The sequence below is a fragment of the Nanorana parkeri genome, unplaced genomic scaffold (genome assembly GCF_000935625.1).
Source record: "Nanorana parkeri isolate BGI_ZX_2015 unplaced genomic scaffold, ASM93562v1 scaffold667, whole genome shotgun sequence".
Taxonomy (NCBI): Eukaryota; Metazoa; Chordata; class Amphibia; order Anura; family Dicroglossidae; genus Nanorana; species Nanorana parkeri.
The window spans coordinates 192794-209953 of NW_017306935.1; the positions used below are offsets into that span (position 1 = coordinate 192794).

The 17160-nt window shown below is 42.8% G+C and overlaps 1 protein-coding gene across 1 annotated transcript in view; it reads right to left on the reverse strand.

Moving 5' to 3' along the window:
- FARP2 (FERM, ARH/RhoGEF and pleckstrin domain protein 2) overlaps positions 1-17160 on the reverse strand; it is a 95756-nt gene that overhangs the window by 77705 nt on the left and 891 nt on the right. The window lies entirely within an intron of this gene.

A 17160-nucleotide genomic window follows, 5' to 3' on the forward strand; every position in this document is an offset into this window, starting at 1 on the left:
CAATATTTGCAAAGAAACGTGTCCTTCTACAGCTAGACATGCCATCTCTAGTCAGATCTACCAAAATTATGTAGAGGGCCTTAAGAAAAATCCACTCATTTTGGATCAAGTAGGCTCTTGTACTTATCAATAGTTTGCAGATCTAAAGATAATGCAATCAGAATGCATGGTGTATGGTCAGCTTAAAGTTAAACTCTCATGTCAAGTTAGGAATATTCTTATTTAAAAATTTTAGTGAGATTTGTGTATTACTTTCAAATATGTGCAGTTATCCAATGTGGAACATTGCCTTTGTGTAGGAGCTTCCACATGGCCACCCTTACCTTTTCCTGGCCTCTTCAGGCTCAGGGGGACACAGCAGGGGGCCGAGCTGTGAGTTGGGCAGGAAGCTGCAGAGTTGTCAGCTGGGTTGTGGTGCTGTTAGTCGGCTGTGCTGCCACCTCATGCTGCTTTATTATGGGTGACATTCTCTTCCTGTTATAAATACCATTCCGTGCTGCTCTCTCTCTCTCTCTTTGTGCGGATGACTGGTCTTGTATCCGCCCCCTTTTCTGAATTTCTGCAGGTAGCCTGTAGTTGGTGGGGCCTGTCCCACAGCTCTGGTCTCTGCACAGGCTACTGTATGTGCATCATGGTGATAATGTCACTGCTACATTACAACGTGCATTTAGAACCTTTGTGGCTATTGAGGAATATATTTGAAGTTTTTGTGCTAGAGATCAGCTATAATGTTTTTGTGCTAGAGGTCATGTTTAGGAGCAGAATAATAAAATTAACTCTGGAATTGCACATCTTTTAGGATTCACTTTTTGCATGGTTATGGATCTCCTTTGTGACTTCTAACAAATGCACACTTTCTAGAAGGGCGGGTTATTCGAATATCATTTTCCAGATTAAAAATAAAATAAAAATAAAAATAGATGTTTCAAGATCACAGGTCACATAATTTCATAAGCAGAATGATACAATTTTAGTTATGAACATACAGTTACATAGACACATAAAAAAAAGGTACATTCCATATACTCAATTGTTTGTCACTATGCTTCCACATAGGACAAAGAAAATGAAGAGGAAAGCCTAGGTCTTCCATAAAGCAGCAACACACCCTGTCTAACCACTACAACTAGTTTCTAAAGCAAACAAAAACTACTAAAAGACAATAGTAAAAGAGAGATAGAAGAAAACATGGCAAATATCCCCACTAGCCCAGGGCATAGATAGTTACCGATTAGCGTCCCTCCCTGACTTTTACAGGAAGTGGAAAAATCAAAACACTCCTAAATTGGTTAAATGCCAACAAAATAGCTGCGTCACAGGACATGCCCCATGCATGGGAAAACTATATCTCAAACCCAACACAAGGCAAATCATATAACATATTGCATACACTCAGTTTAAAGTTGCCATGACACAAACAAGACAACAAACTGTCCATCTTTTGAAAGAATATATAGAATGTTGGTGGAAGAAAGACTATGGGCGCTTTCACATGGGCTGATCAGGAAGGGATTCAAGCACAGAGCCCCTCCTGATCGGAGCAGTACGGATCAGAGGTCACCAATGTGACATCTTTGTCTGTCCAGTTTTTTCCTTTTTGCGATGGAGGGAAAAAAATGAAATGTCATTTTGTTTTTTGGCAAAATCAAATGGAAAAAGGACGTATCAGATTACCCTCAATCCGGCATTATCAGGTCCATCGAAACTGACTGTGTACCCCCATTTACACACGGCTGCCCATAGACCAACATTGGCCATACGATCTGGTCTGCCTAAAAAAAAAAAACTGACAGGTGGACCAAATCAGACCCTCCTTGTGAAAAGGGGCCTGAGGCTCTGTTCATATCCTTGCAATGTGACATTGCACGTGTGCTGCAGGGTACATTGCAGTAGGGCAGACCATTCATTTGAACGGGCCACCTACAACAGCTGAAAAGCACTAAGGAAAAAAAAAGTTCAGCAGCTCTCTTAAAATCGCACAGTAATGCAGGGTAATAAGCTACCTTGCGTTGTGATGCAATGCACATGCGATCATAGGTGCGTTGGTACGCCATTATCAAATAATGGCACCACAACAGTGTAACATGCGACCTCATGTGGTGTGGAATCGGGTGCAGTAAAGCATGCTCTCCCACATCACAGTATGGAACTTAAGTCCCAGACCTTCTTATTAAGATACAGACTTAGCTGCATCAGGCAAAATGTGATCAGGCTTTCAGACAGTACACTAATGGCACTTTCATAACAGTTGTATTCAGTCGCCATTCTCCAGACAAACCCAACAGCTTCCTGCTCGGTACTTGTGCCATATTTATGTCAGGCCTGGATACAGAGAATAATGGCCATACTAGGGATAAAGACAGAGGTGACCAGAGCATATGATCATCCTGCAGGCACAGGCCAGGCCGTGCTGAAATATTGATTTTTCTGTGTCTGAGCTGTATGCTTGTTATTTTCACACTGAACAAGGAGAGAAAATGATAGAAAACAATCTTTATAAAAGAGCAATTACTTTTTACAACAAAAAGCCGAGTGCCATTGGTCACATGATCTTTGCAGAAAAAGGATCAGGCAAGCTGAAAGTTAAACTGAAGCCAACATTTTTGGTTTTGAATAGAGTTGAGAGGGATTCGAATATCTGTCAGGTTATCATTGTCAGTGCCATCGAAACTGCCTGTGTACCCCCATTTACCCACGGCTGCCCATAGACCAACATTGGCCATACGATCTGGTCTGCCTAAAAAAAAAAACTGACAGGTGGACCAAATCAGACCCTCCTTGTGAAAAGGGGCCTGAGGCTCTGTTCATATCCTTGCAATGTGACATTGCACGTGTGCTGCAGGGTACATTGCAGTAGGGCAGACCATTCATTTGAACGGGCCACCTACAACAGCTGAAAAGCACTAAGGAAAAAAAAAGTTCAGCAGCTCTCTTAAAATCGCACAGTAATGCAGGGTAATAAGCTACCTTGCGTTGTGATGCAATGCACATGCGATCATAGGTGCGTTGGTACGCCATTATCAAATAATGGCACCACAACAGTGTAACATGCGACCTCATGTGGTGTGGAATCGGGTGCAGTAAAGCATGCTCTCCCACATCACAGTATGGAACTTAAGTCCCAGACCTTCTTATTAAGATACAGACTTAGCTGCATCAGGCAAAATGTGATCAGGCTTTCAGACAGTACACTAATGGCACTTTCATAACAGTTGTATTCAGTCGCCATTCTCCAGACAAACCCAACAGCTTCCTGCTCGGTACTTGTGCCATATTTATGTCAGGCCTGGATACAGAGAATAATGGCCATACTAGGGATAAAGACAGAGGTGACCAGAGCATATGATCATCCTGCAGGCACAGGCCAGGCCGTGCTGAAATATTGATTTTTCTGTGTCTGAGCTGTATGCTTGTTATTTTCACACTGAACAAGGAGAGAAAATGATAGAAAACAATCTTTATAAAAGAGCAATTACTTTTTACAACAAAAAGCCGAGTGCCATTGGTCACATGATCTTTGCAGAAAAAGGATCAGGCAAGCTGAAAGTTAAACTGAAGCCAACATTTTTGGTTTTGAATAGAGTTGAGAGGGATTCGAATATCTGTCAGGTTTTTACTGCTGTCTGTGCCTCTGTTAGAGTCACCCTCTCCATTTGTCTTGATGACATTTAGCACTGAAAGTGAAAGAAAATCCGAAAGTTTGGGTTGCCATCAGAACAGGAATAAATGGGAAGTCTTCCAATGGGGTCACTAGTTCTGGTTAGCGCCAAGGAATTGCCTCACTTTCTGTTGTGCCCATCAGACAGGAAGTGAAGAGTAAAAAGTGGAGAGGGGGGGGGAAAAAAAAAAAAAGCCCACAGGGTTTGTAACCCTCCCTTACTCTGTACAAAACTGGGCTTCAGGGCTTGTTCACACCAGCAGACATGCTCAATCACACAGCTGCTGGTGTGCTCGGCACAGTACTGATGCACACATTTGAGATGAATTGCATGGTTTCTTTTTTTTGTTAGAACTTTGAAATTTCATCAGGTTCTACGGGCACACTGTGGTGCAATGTAGTTGAACCACATCTCACTGGATTTGCTTGGGGAAAAAAAAAATAGTACTGCATGCTGTACTTTAAGAGCACACCAACACAATGTGTTGGTGTGAAGTGTGCTCACCCGTGACAAGACAAATTGCCTTATCTTGCTTACGACTGCTGGGCGTTTTCTCCATTGGGTGTGCATAGGCCCTCCATTCTACTTTAACCTGGATCCTTCCCTTAAAAAGATCCTTTGACCAAACATCTATGATCTGGCAAATGTGCTTGTTTCATGCCTCCAAATATTATACAAGTTCTCCTTCATAACTTCAGAAGTAGAGATTTCTAAAGAAATGCAATCCAACTATGTTTCTGAGATACCAAACATGGCTTCCTCCTATATCCCTCTTCCAGGGATCTACGTGTCCTGCACTTACCTGAATCCAGTAGGTACAGGCAGACAATAGTGGTCAGCATACACGCTAGTCATATTTACACATTCCGTAGCCTCACTCCACCCAAATCATTTGGGTAGATTACTTATTTAATCTAATGAACGATGCTTTTCATGTTTTTGGATAAAGAAGTACATTTATACATATCTTGTGAGTCCCAGAATACATCTCCACATGGCTCCATTGTAATATACCAAACTGGGCTCAAGTTCAGGAGACCAACAGCTTACTTTATTAAATTACTTCTCCAGGCCACAGGAACCTTTAGAAATTTGAACAAAGACATAATTCTTTGAACTGGTTTGGAGTGCACATGACATCTATACAGTCAATTTGGCCAGCAGCTTTCTCATTTGTGCTGCCCATTTTAAAATATTCCTAAAGTAGAACTAAACTTTAGACAAAAACCCTGTGTCCTGATCCTTAAAAGGCAAAGTTATATCAGGTTTAATGTTACACCCATATTTAGGCCTGGTTCACACCTGGGCGTTTTACAGCGCGTTCCTACGCTCTGTAAAACGCTCAACATGTGAAAACCAATGATTGCCTATGGGCATGGTTCCCACCTGGGCGTTTTACAGCATGTAGGAACGCGCTGCCCTACGCCCAAAGAAGTACAGGAGCTTCTTTGGGGCGTATTTGGATACAGCCAGGTAGCCCTCAGAAACGCACGTTTGTCGCACGTTGTACCGCGAATTGCGGTAAAAAAAAGAGCGATAAAAGAGCATATTCGATACGCCCAGGTGTGAACCCAGCCTTAGGGCTTAACATGAAACATGGTCACATCACCACCCCCCCTACTTACCGGAATTGCAGGAGTTCTTCTCCTCGCAGGCTGCTGCTGGTTTTTTCATCTGGCTCCGCCCACACAGCCGCATCATCCATTTAGATATCCTTGAACAGGATCTGTGAATGGAGAAACGTAAAGTCCCATCTGCCAACCTAGCAGAGGAACTTGTAGCTTCTCAATGGAATACAAGTGTAAACCTCTGTTAAAGCGGTTTGTTTAAAAAAAACAAAAAAATTTGCCTATATCTACTGCTTTGCTAGGCAAACAGGATTTAGAACCCCTTTAAGCAATGACACTTGAGCAATGGGGCTACACTCTTACCGCAAGGGTAGGTTTTTGTTTGCCTGAAGTTTTTCTTTAATACTGCAATGTTGTTCTCTTAGTGGTAATACAAAAGCAGTGCATGCTGGGGTTTATGAAGCTGACTGACGTTGAGTCAATTAGCCCTGAATAATGGCACTAGAATCTGGTGTACCTTGCCCCCTCCCATGCTCACGCATTAGGCACAAAGTACACTTTGACAAATGCTGCTCTGCAGGCCAAGGTGGAAGCCTCTATCTGCCCAGGCATGTCCCTGAAGACGGATCAAAAACCTCAAGAACATTTTAGTGGCTGGTTTAGTGCTCCTATGTATGGTTAATGGGATACAACAACGTTCTGCTGATTTCTGAAATGAACTCACAAATATCCAGTGAAAGATCACCGACAATCCAGCCTTTGTCTCCATACATACAACACAGGAAAGACTAGAACTTCCAATGCATTTTGCTTAGCTGCATAAAATGTGTCTACAGTACTTCCTAAGCAGTACATCGGATTCCAGCACTTACTGCAACCATTGTGCCAGGTTAGAGATCAAGTCTAAAGTGCTAGAACTGCTCCTTTTCACAATGTTTAATATGTAGAAAATGTTCTGTTTAGCAGTCATCAATTTCTTCAGAAATGTTTTTGTGTAGATTCTTCGCTGAAAAGATCAGCAGAACTGGAGATATCTGAAATGGTTATCTGGCAGGGTGAGGAACATTTTGTGATCTACAGTATACTGACCATCCCACGAGTAACATTACTGACTAAACTATACATTGCATTACGATTCTGATGAATAACCACCCTGACAAACCCAAACAACAAAAACCAAGAAGGTTCCACCAGGTCGTGCTGACTGTAAATGAAAATGGTATGTCATGAAATGAGCAGTGTGAATTGGGCAAATTCACAAACACACCTTTAGAAATGTTTAGTAATGGCAATCTACAAACACATACTTCTAGATATTCGCTGGCTTTGTATTCTTTGCATTCCTTATTTCTCTTTTCTTTCCCAGTCTTCTGACAGTGGCGATGTTTACTAGAGGCCGATTACTAGCTCTACGATTACTTCCTGGATTTCTGGCACATGTGACCATGCACATAATCTCAGGGGAGGAAAATGCCTTTCCCTGAGATCTCGTGAGAATACAGAGATCTACTCCTTCCCAGCACAGGCAGAGCCATGGACAGCCCCGGGGGCAGAACTACCGCCCCAGGGCTAGAAGCTGGGGGTTCCGGCCGCACACTGCCCCGGGAGGACTGGGCCATTACGGCCCGACTGGACGTGGGGGTAGGCCGGGTCAAGTCATCGCCGGTGAGGTGGAGTGCCCGCAGAGCCACTGCAGATGTCCACGTCGCCCAGTGAGATCGAATGTAGCCTGGTGAGGGGAATTCTGCTTTGGGGACATGTATTCGCAGAACACATGTCCCCAAAGCAGAATACTATTTTGCCTTAAAGGAGAACTATGAGATGAGTGATTTCCACTCACCTCATAGTTCTAAGCCGACCTGTGACAATGAGACTGTCACAGGTCGGCTTAGTAGGTCGGGAGGCGAGCGAACATATACCGGCGTTCGCTCACTTCTCGATCCTGTCACGGCCCTCTGCCGTGACAGGGGAGGGGCTGGATTCCCCCCTCCCCGCCAGCGCTGACTGGCGGAACAGACGGGGGAGGGGACGGGTACAGCTGGCTCTGCGTCTAGATAGGCAGAGCCAGCTGTCACTTACGCAGCTGGGCGGATCTCGACATTGATGTCGGGATCCGCTCCGGCGTCTCAGTATACTGCGAGCTGTAGCTCGCGTTATACTGAGCTTAGGGTAACGGGAGGATGCTAGTTTGTGTCCTCCCGTTACCCTGAGAACTATGGGGAAAAGCCCTGACCCCATAGTTCTCCTTTAAGGACATGTGTTCTGCTGTGGGGACATCTGTATTTAGCCCTGGTGAGAAACTACCCAAAAATCATTAGTCATTGTTTTAGAAAAAAATGTCACATGTCCCTTTAAGAAAAAGTATCGGTAATTGGGATCGGCAAGTACATGAGGGACAGTACTTGGTCTTAACAAAGTGGTATCAGGACATCCCTACATACCTATGCTGGTAACAGTGCAACACTGACTGTACTTATTAGCCCTCTACAGCCATGATTCAACACAATCTCTGTGTGGCTCATCCTCTTACCACAGTCATTCCATATGGTTGGCGACTGCACTGATATATGGACTGCCACCACAAGGAAGTTTAATAAATCAAATATGAAAAATAACCATGAAAATATGACAAAGGAAGCATGTAAATATTGCATATAAAAATTGCTTCCACATGAACATTACGGTAACTCAAAATGAATACTCTCAAAAGCCACGATGGAACGTACAGTTTGTTTCCTAACAGTGTCTAGATTTACAAATCTCTCCATTTGCTGTAGTAACACTGGATTAACTGCTCATTAACTCTTAGAAGTGATTAAGGCTAATTAGTGGTTTAGCCACAAAATGTCTACTGATCTCCCTCAAATTAAGAGCAAATACATTTCATCTGATGGGAAAACGTGAGGGTCTGTCAGCTGGCTTCCAACAAGTGCCATTACCCTATGTCCACCCCTGGTAAAGCCACTACACTGGTCTGGTATACAGAGCACAGCAGGCACTGTAGAGGAGCTCACACAGAGCCATGTTTTATCAGTTATGAATCTTCATAGAATGCATTCTAATCTCTGGGCAAATAACATTAACTCTTGCAGTGGGGCTACCCCTGCACTTCAAGGGTTAAGTGCTCCTTTTGTCCATAGAGCTAAAATAACAGAGATATACTTAACCAAACACGTTAAGTAGACTGGTACTTTTAGGGCCAGTTCACACCATATGCAGTTGTGATGCAGTCCGTTAATTTGACTGCTGCAGTCAAAATACATCACAGTGCTTTCCTATGGGCTTTCTTGTGCTTAATTCACACCATTGCAGTGTGAATTAAGCACAAGAAAGACCATAGAAAAGCGTTGCGATGTATTTTGACTGCAGCAGTCAAATTAACGGACTGCATCACAACTGCATATGCTGTGAACTGGCCCTAAGCCTCGCTCCCCCTCCGCACCAGCATTCTAAGGTCCAGCGAGTCATCACGTTTTATACAGTGTATTGAACATGAGGACTCTGAAAGACATTCCATTGCTGGAGCGGAGGAGGAACAGGCTGAAGGGACCAGTCTAGCAGCCAGCCGTGTTCAGGTGAGTATTATTCTGTTATTTTAGCTCCCTAGACAAAAAGAGCACTTAACCCTTGCAGTGGGGCACTGCAAGAGTTACGATTCCTGGAGTTCTACTTTAAGGGCCTGTTCACATGATATCAGGTCCTGATCAGATGCGGATCTGCAGACTGATGTAGTGCGTTTTTGCCACGTTTTTGATGCGTTCCAGTAAAAAAATAAAAAATTCTTTTTTTTTTGCTGGAGTGGGGCTGTTAGTATGTTAGCTGCAGTGCGTTTTTGATGCGTTATTGACGCGCTTTGGACGCGCTTGCGTTTCCGGACCTGACAAAATGTGACATGCAGTATTTTTTCTGTCGTAAGCTGAACAGACTGCGCACGTGAGAACTGGAGCCCATAAAACACATAGGGATACATTGGGATGCATTTTGAGTGCAGCAGCGTACAGAGCCGGTCAGCACACAAAACGGACGTCGTGTGAACAGGCCCTTAAACCAACGCTGCAACACAGACAGATCAGGCTGCCCACAGTCCTCCATTCTTGTGTTGCTTAGCCAGATCTGCACCATACCATAGATGGCAAAATCTGAATAGGGGTTTTCAGTGTTGGTCCCGAGAACCCCATATTGTAATAGTGACATCTATAATCCTTGAATGTCTGTGGGTGGCCCATACATGGCCTGATGAAAATATAAAATAACCTTTGGAGCCAATAATCATATCTGGGTATTGCCTCCTCCAGAGATACAGTGGCATGAATGGAGTGTAGCCACCTTAAGGCAGACGTGTGTTACTTGCAGGATTACTGGGTGAAAAAAAAGAAAACTAATGCAGTCCTACACCTAAGGCCGCATATACACGAGAATTAAAAAAAAAAAATCATACTTCCTGGTGCATTTAGAGCTCATTTGTAAATGCACCTGAAAGCCTGTAATGCTTTGCTATCGCTGAATGCACATCTAGATGTTTAGCAGCGTCTAGGTGCATTCAATCTAGCTTTTTTTTTGTGTGTGTGTAGGTATGCGTGTGTGTGTAGGTATGCGTGTGTGTGTGTGTGTGTGTGTGTGTGTGTGTGTGTGTGTGTGTGTGTGTGTGTGTAGATATATATATATATATATCTACACACACACACATACACACACACACATACATACACTAAAATTTTCTGTGTCCTAGAACCATTTACTACATTTAGGGGGCAGCAGGCAGAGCAGCATGTGCCTGCCACCCCCTTACCGTCCAGGTTGCTAAGAGCCAAGCAGGGGAGATGTGTAGATGCCATACACATCTCCCTGGCCAGCTCTTTGCTACCTGGGATACCCTGGCTGGTGTCCTTCCCAGCACATCACTGGTTGCCAGGAGCTGGGTGGGATGCTGGTCAAAGCATTCCAGGTTGGGCTCTACAGAGGGTGGTGCATACCTCCCTTTTCACCACTTCCCTCCCACAACCATGCCAGCAAAAAAGACTAAGGACCCCACTGTCTGCAATGATGGCCTCCATAATTCTCTGAGCGCAGGTTTCATTTACGCCTTCTCTTATGTCCCAATTGTGCCACCGAAGTTATACTATGCGTCTAACCCGGACAAATCACAGAAACAAGGTAGTCAGTCATTTCTTTAAAAATTATGCTGGACCCAACTTTTGAGAATTTCTCTAGTTGCTGTCAATAGAGTTGGCTCATTAAAAACATTTTTTGGCTTGTGGGTTGGACAGACTGGCAAAGTTAGTCAGTCAAATGATCTGCTCAGTGCATTATTCATCTTTATACTATTAGGTCATCATTTTATAAGCCAACCACTGTCAACGAGGTGCAAATCATAGCCAAAAGTTAGGAAAGCACATATCTAATAACACATCATCACCATCACAGACACAGACAACGTATCTGCATTTTGTCATTCATATCTTTTTATACTACACACTCCATTGCAGGGATTATAGGCGGCAAGGGAGATTTAGGTGATATGTTATCTCATAGGAAGGTCGTCTCCCACGAGAAAGTATCTTATGTAAAGTCGAACAAAATAAATCTGGACATGTAAGTGGAAAGAAAGGGATGATTAAAAAGAAAGTCTCCAGGCGATTAGTTGGGTTTTCTCTCTATCCAACATGCAGAAACATGTAGAGGCAGTACATGCATACAAATTGATGAACACATTTCCCTTTGTCTTCCGTACCAGGATGACTCACTTCATGCTGACATTTTCAATGTTAACACTTGTAGTATTAGATATCATAAACTCACTTATTGCTTATTTTCACTTTATCTGTATACAATCAAGAAAACCTATGGACATAGTACATACAAACCACTGGGGTCTAATACTTCTAATAGTAATCTATGGCTGCCAGCAATAGATCACTATTAAAAGCAAACAGCTGCATAGGGAGTCGGGATCTGATTTCCAGTGACCAGATCCCAGATCCAGACACCCCGTGAAAAAGTAGTGACCTCGAAAAGAAAAAATATTGTAAAATTAAAAAAGGACTAAAAATATTCCCTGCGCAGATTAAATCCACGGGTCGCAACAATGAGGTTGGATGACTTGTGTTCATTGCGTAAGCATCAAATGCTCACTTAAGTGAACTCCATGCCATTCTAACTTTTAGCAATCGCAAAACTGTGAAAAAGTCACCCTCGTGCTAATGTGCACCCTTGTCAACCCGACTTCATTTTATCTCAATATTAAACAACCCCCCCACGCTTCACAATGTAGCATAACAATGGGAATATTTGGGCGTAAATATATGGAGGTGAACAAGCTACGTAAAGGAAACCTTAGGAAAATGACAGGGAATTAATTTTTTACTAGTATTTTACTATGTAATCCCAATAAAAACCAAGAAATGTAAAATATATGTATCCAAATTTGAAACCAATTGAAAGCACCATCTCTCCTGAAAAAAAATGATGCATAATATGTTAAGCTAGACTACAGAAACTAAAAGATATAACGTGCAGAGACATCACTGAAAAACAAATTACAAATGAAAACGCTCTGGGGCCCAAGGGGATTTAGGGAGAAAAAGGCCAGGTGATCCATGGTTAAAGTGTACAGAATAAGTAGTTGTCCTGATACAATTGGGATGTTCAAAAGCAGTTCAATTGAAGGATGGGAAACATAGCAAACAAAACACCAACGAGCATTCATAAAATAAAATGGACAATCTGCAGCTCAAAGAGCTGCCTGATGGACCATACACCCTACCCGGCATCAAATGAGGTATACACAGAAGGTGGCAGCCTTGAAAATCTGGTATCAATTGAGAAACATGGAGCAGTTCTATCCTCTAGTCTCCAATACCGCCGCTGGAACATCTGTGCCCAGGTAAAAACCGGCACTCGTAAGGGGGTCTGTCTATTTAATAATTTATTTGCAAAAAGGCATAAAAGCAGCCAAACAAATGCTAAGCATTTTAGCCCCCAAGCTGGGCCGTCGGGTCCAAACACAGGTATCGCCCGATTTCTTCAAAAAAATCCTCATCAAATGGGTATTGGTCTGAAGTGTTTGGGAGGAGTGAATAATATGTCCGTAGTCATCCAGTCTCCATGTCGAAGAGGTTCAAGGAGTGTACGGGAAAGGTTTTTATAATCTTGCGGCCTTGAAGGAATGTCTGTACATGCAACTCCCACAGCATTTAGAAGAGCCAACATGGTATCTTTTAATTTGGGAGCCATTTCAGCTGACTGAGGCTCATCAGGCACAAATCTAACAAGGATATGCGAGACCAGTCAGTACATCAGCAGAGAATGCATTGAGGCCACTAAAGCTGTAGGAATGTCACAAAGTTTATGGAGGGCAAGAACTGGCCCATAAAGTCTAGTATAGCTGCAGAAAAATCCTCTCTGAACAAGGAAGAGGAGGGGGCAACACATCGTGGAGCTATGAGAGGACAAGGATCCAGACTAATCAGTGTCGGGTCTCTTAAGAAGAATACTGCAGCCCACCCAAGAACAATAAGTGTATCGGGAGCAGAATTGACCCGATGCTGCAGGACTGCTCCCCTTGTGGTTTGGATCCAGCATGTTGTATGGTTTGCCTGGAATAACTTTAATAGATCACACCAGGTAAAACCTTGGTTTACTCACAACCAACTGCTTAAGCAGGAGAGGTCAATAGCCTAAAAGGCAGAAGGACTAGCTGAAGTGAGAACCACATGTCTCTTGCAGATAGGAGAAAGGGCAGGATAAAGCCATCAGATGCTGAAGGCGGGAAAAGAGTGATCATGACTTGATTGACGAAAAAACAACGCAAAATACAATAAAATGAGATGATTATTCAAAAAGGGGTAAACTTTTCTAAATTAGACACTAGCAAAAAACTAAACAATGTTGGCAGTGGGAGGGGTATACCGGGCCGGCCAAAGCCTCCAGTAGGTGGCAGTATAACCTGACTGTATCAGATTAACATACGCCCTCCAACTGCCTTTCCTCATCTACTAAAACATTTCTACAACAACATTCAAAATGAAACAAAACAAAAAAACCTGTATCCTATACATACACCATCAACACAACAATGACAAATGGTGTTTTTACACATTTTACCTTACAATTTCTGCATGAGTTATCATAACCTCCTCTTACCTTGAAGACACAGGATTGTCTCTTTGTGATCAGGCAATATTATTATTATAAGATAACCTCATTAAAGTGCACCCCCCCCATCCCAACCTAAAAACCCCAGGTGCATGTAGCTCTGCATGCTGATCTAACAAAACCTTAAAGAATCATACGCTTGATAAGTCTTTTTTGTGTACTTGCATTTCAGTGATGGTGGCACTGGTGATGTAGCCCTGGCCTCACAGCTACCACAGGGAAGGCTACATCACCAATGCCTTCCAGGGAACTCTTGTAAGTTAAAATGTTAGGTGTGTAGAAGAAAAAAAAAAAAAAAAGGCTTTTCTCTGAGAAATCTCAGCAAAAAGCCTTTAACACATTAAATGGCACTAATGTCACATGTAGGCGGGGTGAAGTCCACTTTAAGCCATTCCTTATTCATGTTAATTAATCTTCAGAACATCTTCCCACAACTACCAAAGCAAACTTGATCGACACGTCAGTCCACGTGCTCAATTCCCACTTTTATACGGCAGCTCACTGACAAAACAGTTTGTTCATTGTTCTCTACTTCAACAGTGACCATTTATGCTTATTTCTATTATGACAGATTTACTGTCAGGAATTAGGGAGGCACCACTGCTGACCTTGTTTTCCAAATGTTAGCCGACCTAAACCCTGATCATTAAAAAGGTGGAACTATGGGAAACAACATTACATATACAATGCGGTCTGTCAGCAGCATTAACACAGCAGTCTTTGTTTGAGGAGTTCTTCCTGTAACTTAGTTGTATTACCTGGTGATCCGGCCAGTAAGTCTCTTATGTTTTAACTTCCTTTAAACAGACCAAGCTGTCCCGTAAAAGTGGAAGTTAAAGGGTTGACTTTAACACTGATATGGGTGCTGACAATGATCAGCTTTTATTCATAGTTAAAACCCAAAAGCGGCAACAAAACTGTTGCTATCACTGCTTAAAATGTGCTTGTTGGAGTTAAGGTGGCCATGCACGGTGCAAATTTTGTCTGGTTCTTGAGGAAAAATTTGCACAGTGGAATTTTTCCCCCTTCCTCAAGAACACCCTTTATCCTGGCATCCCTCCATCAGCTGATCCAAGGAGCCAGTTGGAAAATCTTCATACAACTCTGTCCAGGTATTCTGATAGCAGCCACCAGCCGCTGTCAGAATACAAAAGGAAACAGCAGGGATTCATCGATCAATACCCTCGAAGCATTGATGGAGGAACCTGCTGTATTTCTATTATTTAGCCTGCAGGTGTATGGCCAGCTTTGGTCTTTAATTTGTTAATTATTCATGTACAGTCCATGTAAAAGTCAAGTCAACCTCACTACCATATCAAAAAGGTTGACTAAACTGCTGTCTAAGGGTCGTTAGAGCTCTTCATCCAAACCTGTGCCCAGAAACTATGTGGCAGCACAATAGCTTAGTGGTTAGCACTTCTGTCTTGCAGGAGTTTGCATGTACTCCCTTTGCTTGTGTAGGTTTGCTCCGGGTACTCCGGTTTCCTCCGGGTACTCCAAAGACTTGCTGGTAGGTTAATTGGCTCATGTCTAAATTGGCACTCGTATGTATGCATGCGAGATAGGGACCTTAGATTGTACGCTCCTTGAGGCCAGGGACTGATGTGACTGTGCACTATGCAAAGCACTGTGTACATTGTCAGCACTATATAAATACCTGTAATACATAAATATTTGTAACCAAATTCAACCCAGCACTGTTAAATGGTATCTGGAGAATGATAGTTTGACTCCAGTTTGCTATTGCTGAGCTATATAGATGCCAATTATAAATAGGGCTTAATGAGCCCAATAACATACTAAAAGACCCAGGAGCTCGCTAGATCCTCCTGATGAAAGGAAGATACATCTTCACAATGGCACCTGCCACAATTTTCTTGGTCCATAATTTGTTTAGTAAATAGATACATAATAAAACATTTTTACCTTGCACTTTTAGGTGTAAAGTAACACAGATCTAAAAAGGTCTCCAATGTAGAAAAGACTCTGTCAGTAAAGAATATTTACTTCAACCCATGGATGAAGCGTCACATTTTCTTGGAGGGCACAGCTATCATTTACAGGGTGTGCAGAAATGTAGACATGAATGTTTGTCCCATTCCATAGTGCGTTCCATCTAAATATGGGTCATGTTAGCGTACCTTTGCCAAGGACACAGGGACTAATTTAGTGACATTCACAGCCACTGGTACAAGATACTATATTCACCTGAACCCACATCACACTACCAAGTCATCATTCAGTCTACATTCTGAAATGACAGAAACATCAAACGGGGAAGCAGATAGTAATAAACAGGATTCTCTTATATTGTTTTATTAGAAGCAGCTCATCTTATTCATCTGTTTATCAGGCAATGAAGAGCCGGGTGAATGTGGGCAAAGCTCCTGATTTCAAGTACTGCTGCTAACAACTAGGCAGTCCCGGTGTTGTAGGAGGCAGGGAGTGTAAAGCAATTTTTTAGGAGCATTGGCGACCTGGCTCCTGGGATTTGTCCAGCCCTGTCTTACATACATGTGAATTATTTAAAAAGGGGCTTTCCAGTCTCTTGAATTAAAAAAAGGAATCCCCCTAAGCTTCAGAAGCTTGGCTGCCATTCAGGGGGGCAGCATGAAAACATACCATGAAAGGTGATTTGGGTCATATTTTATGTGCCTTTATCTGCAAGAAAAGGTTTTCAATGTTCTGATAACAAATCCTGACCTAAAAACTGCAACAAATGAAGTGTAAATATACAAGGCAATCACAAGGGATCACAAGGCAACAGATACAAATATGACAACAAGGATGCTGGTAGGAATGTAAACACTCGTTACAAGGTCTTTAGATGATCTCCGGTGAACACCACAAGTAATGTTAGGCAGCCATAGACCTTCTACATCCAACCACAATGAGGGGTATTTATCAAAACCGGGACAGACAAAATCTGGAGCTGTTGCCCATGGCAACCAATTAGCTGCCAACTTTCATGAAACGAAACCCGAGTGCTCCAGTTTTGATAAATTCCCCCCAATGAATCCCTGGAGCTGTGTAAAATCACACATCATATGGCAGGGGTGGACAAATGAATATGGAATTCAGGAACCAGGTCTGTCCAATCCAAGAACCAACTCCATTGACAATAACTAGAGAAAACCTCAATAGTCAAGCGCCAGCTGTCATTTTTAAGGAGTATTGGCAAACTGGCTCCTGGGACATGTCCGGCCCTGTCCTATGGAGAATACTGCCCCAATTACTGAACAGCAAATTTCCAAAATGCAGTCACAGCACCCAAATCACCTTCTGCAAACTGAAATGAGTCTGACTCTTGCAGGTGACTAAGGAACCTGTGATATGTCTCCATTGCTGTGTGCACCACCGTGCAGATTCCCCTTCACTTTCATAAGTGACAACACAGCAAGAAATAAGGGAGATGGGCGTCACTGAAGATGGAAACCGCAATCAGCAATAATAACAACACATCAGAGGTGTAAAGTCTTCTCCGCTCAAACAAGTGCTTGGGTTTTCCTTATCCTATCTCTCATGTTTTCGGAGACCCTCTGTCACCAGGGCAGGAAGCCAGAAGAAATTTCACCAATGGGGACATGGACAGTCATAAAAACCTGTCCCCTTCCTCACTCCATCCAAAACAAAAAAAAAGTCTGCTGTGGAATTGTTTTTTGAAGTAACTCTTTTTCACCATATACATTAAATACATGTGGAGTAGGGGTAGGCAACCTCGGCACTCCAGCTATTGTGAAACTACAAGTCCCATAAGGCACTGCAAGACATGACAGCCA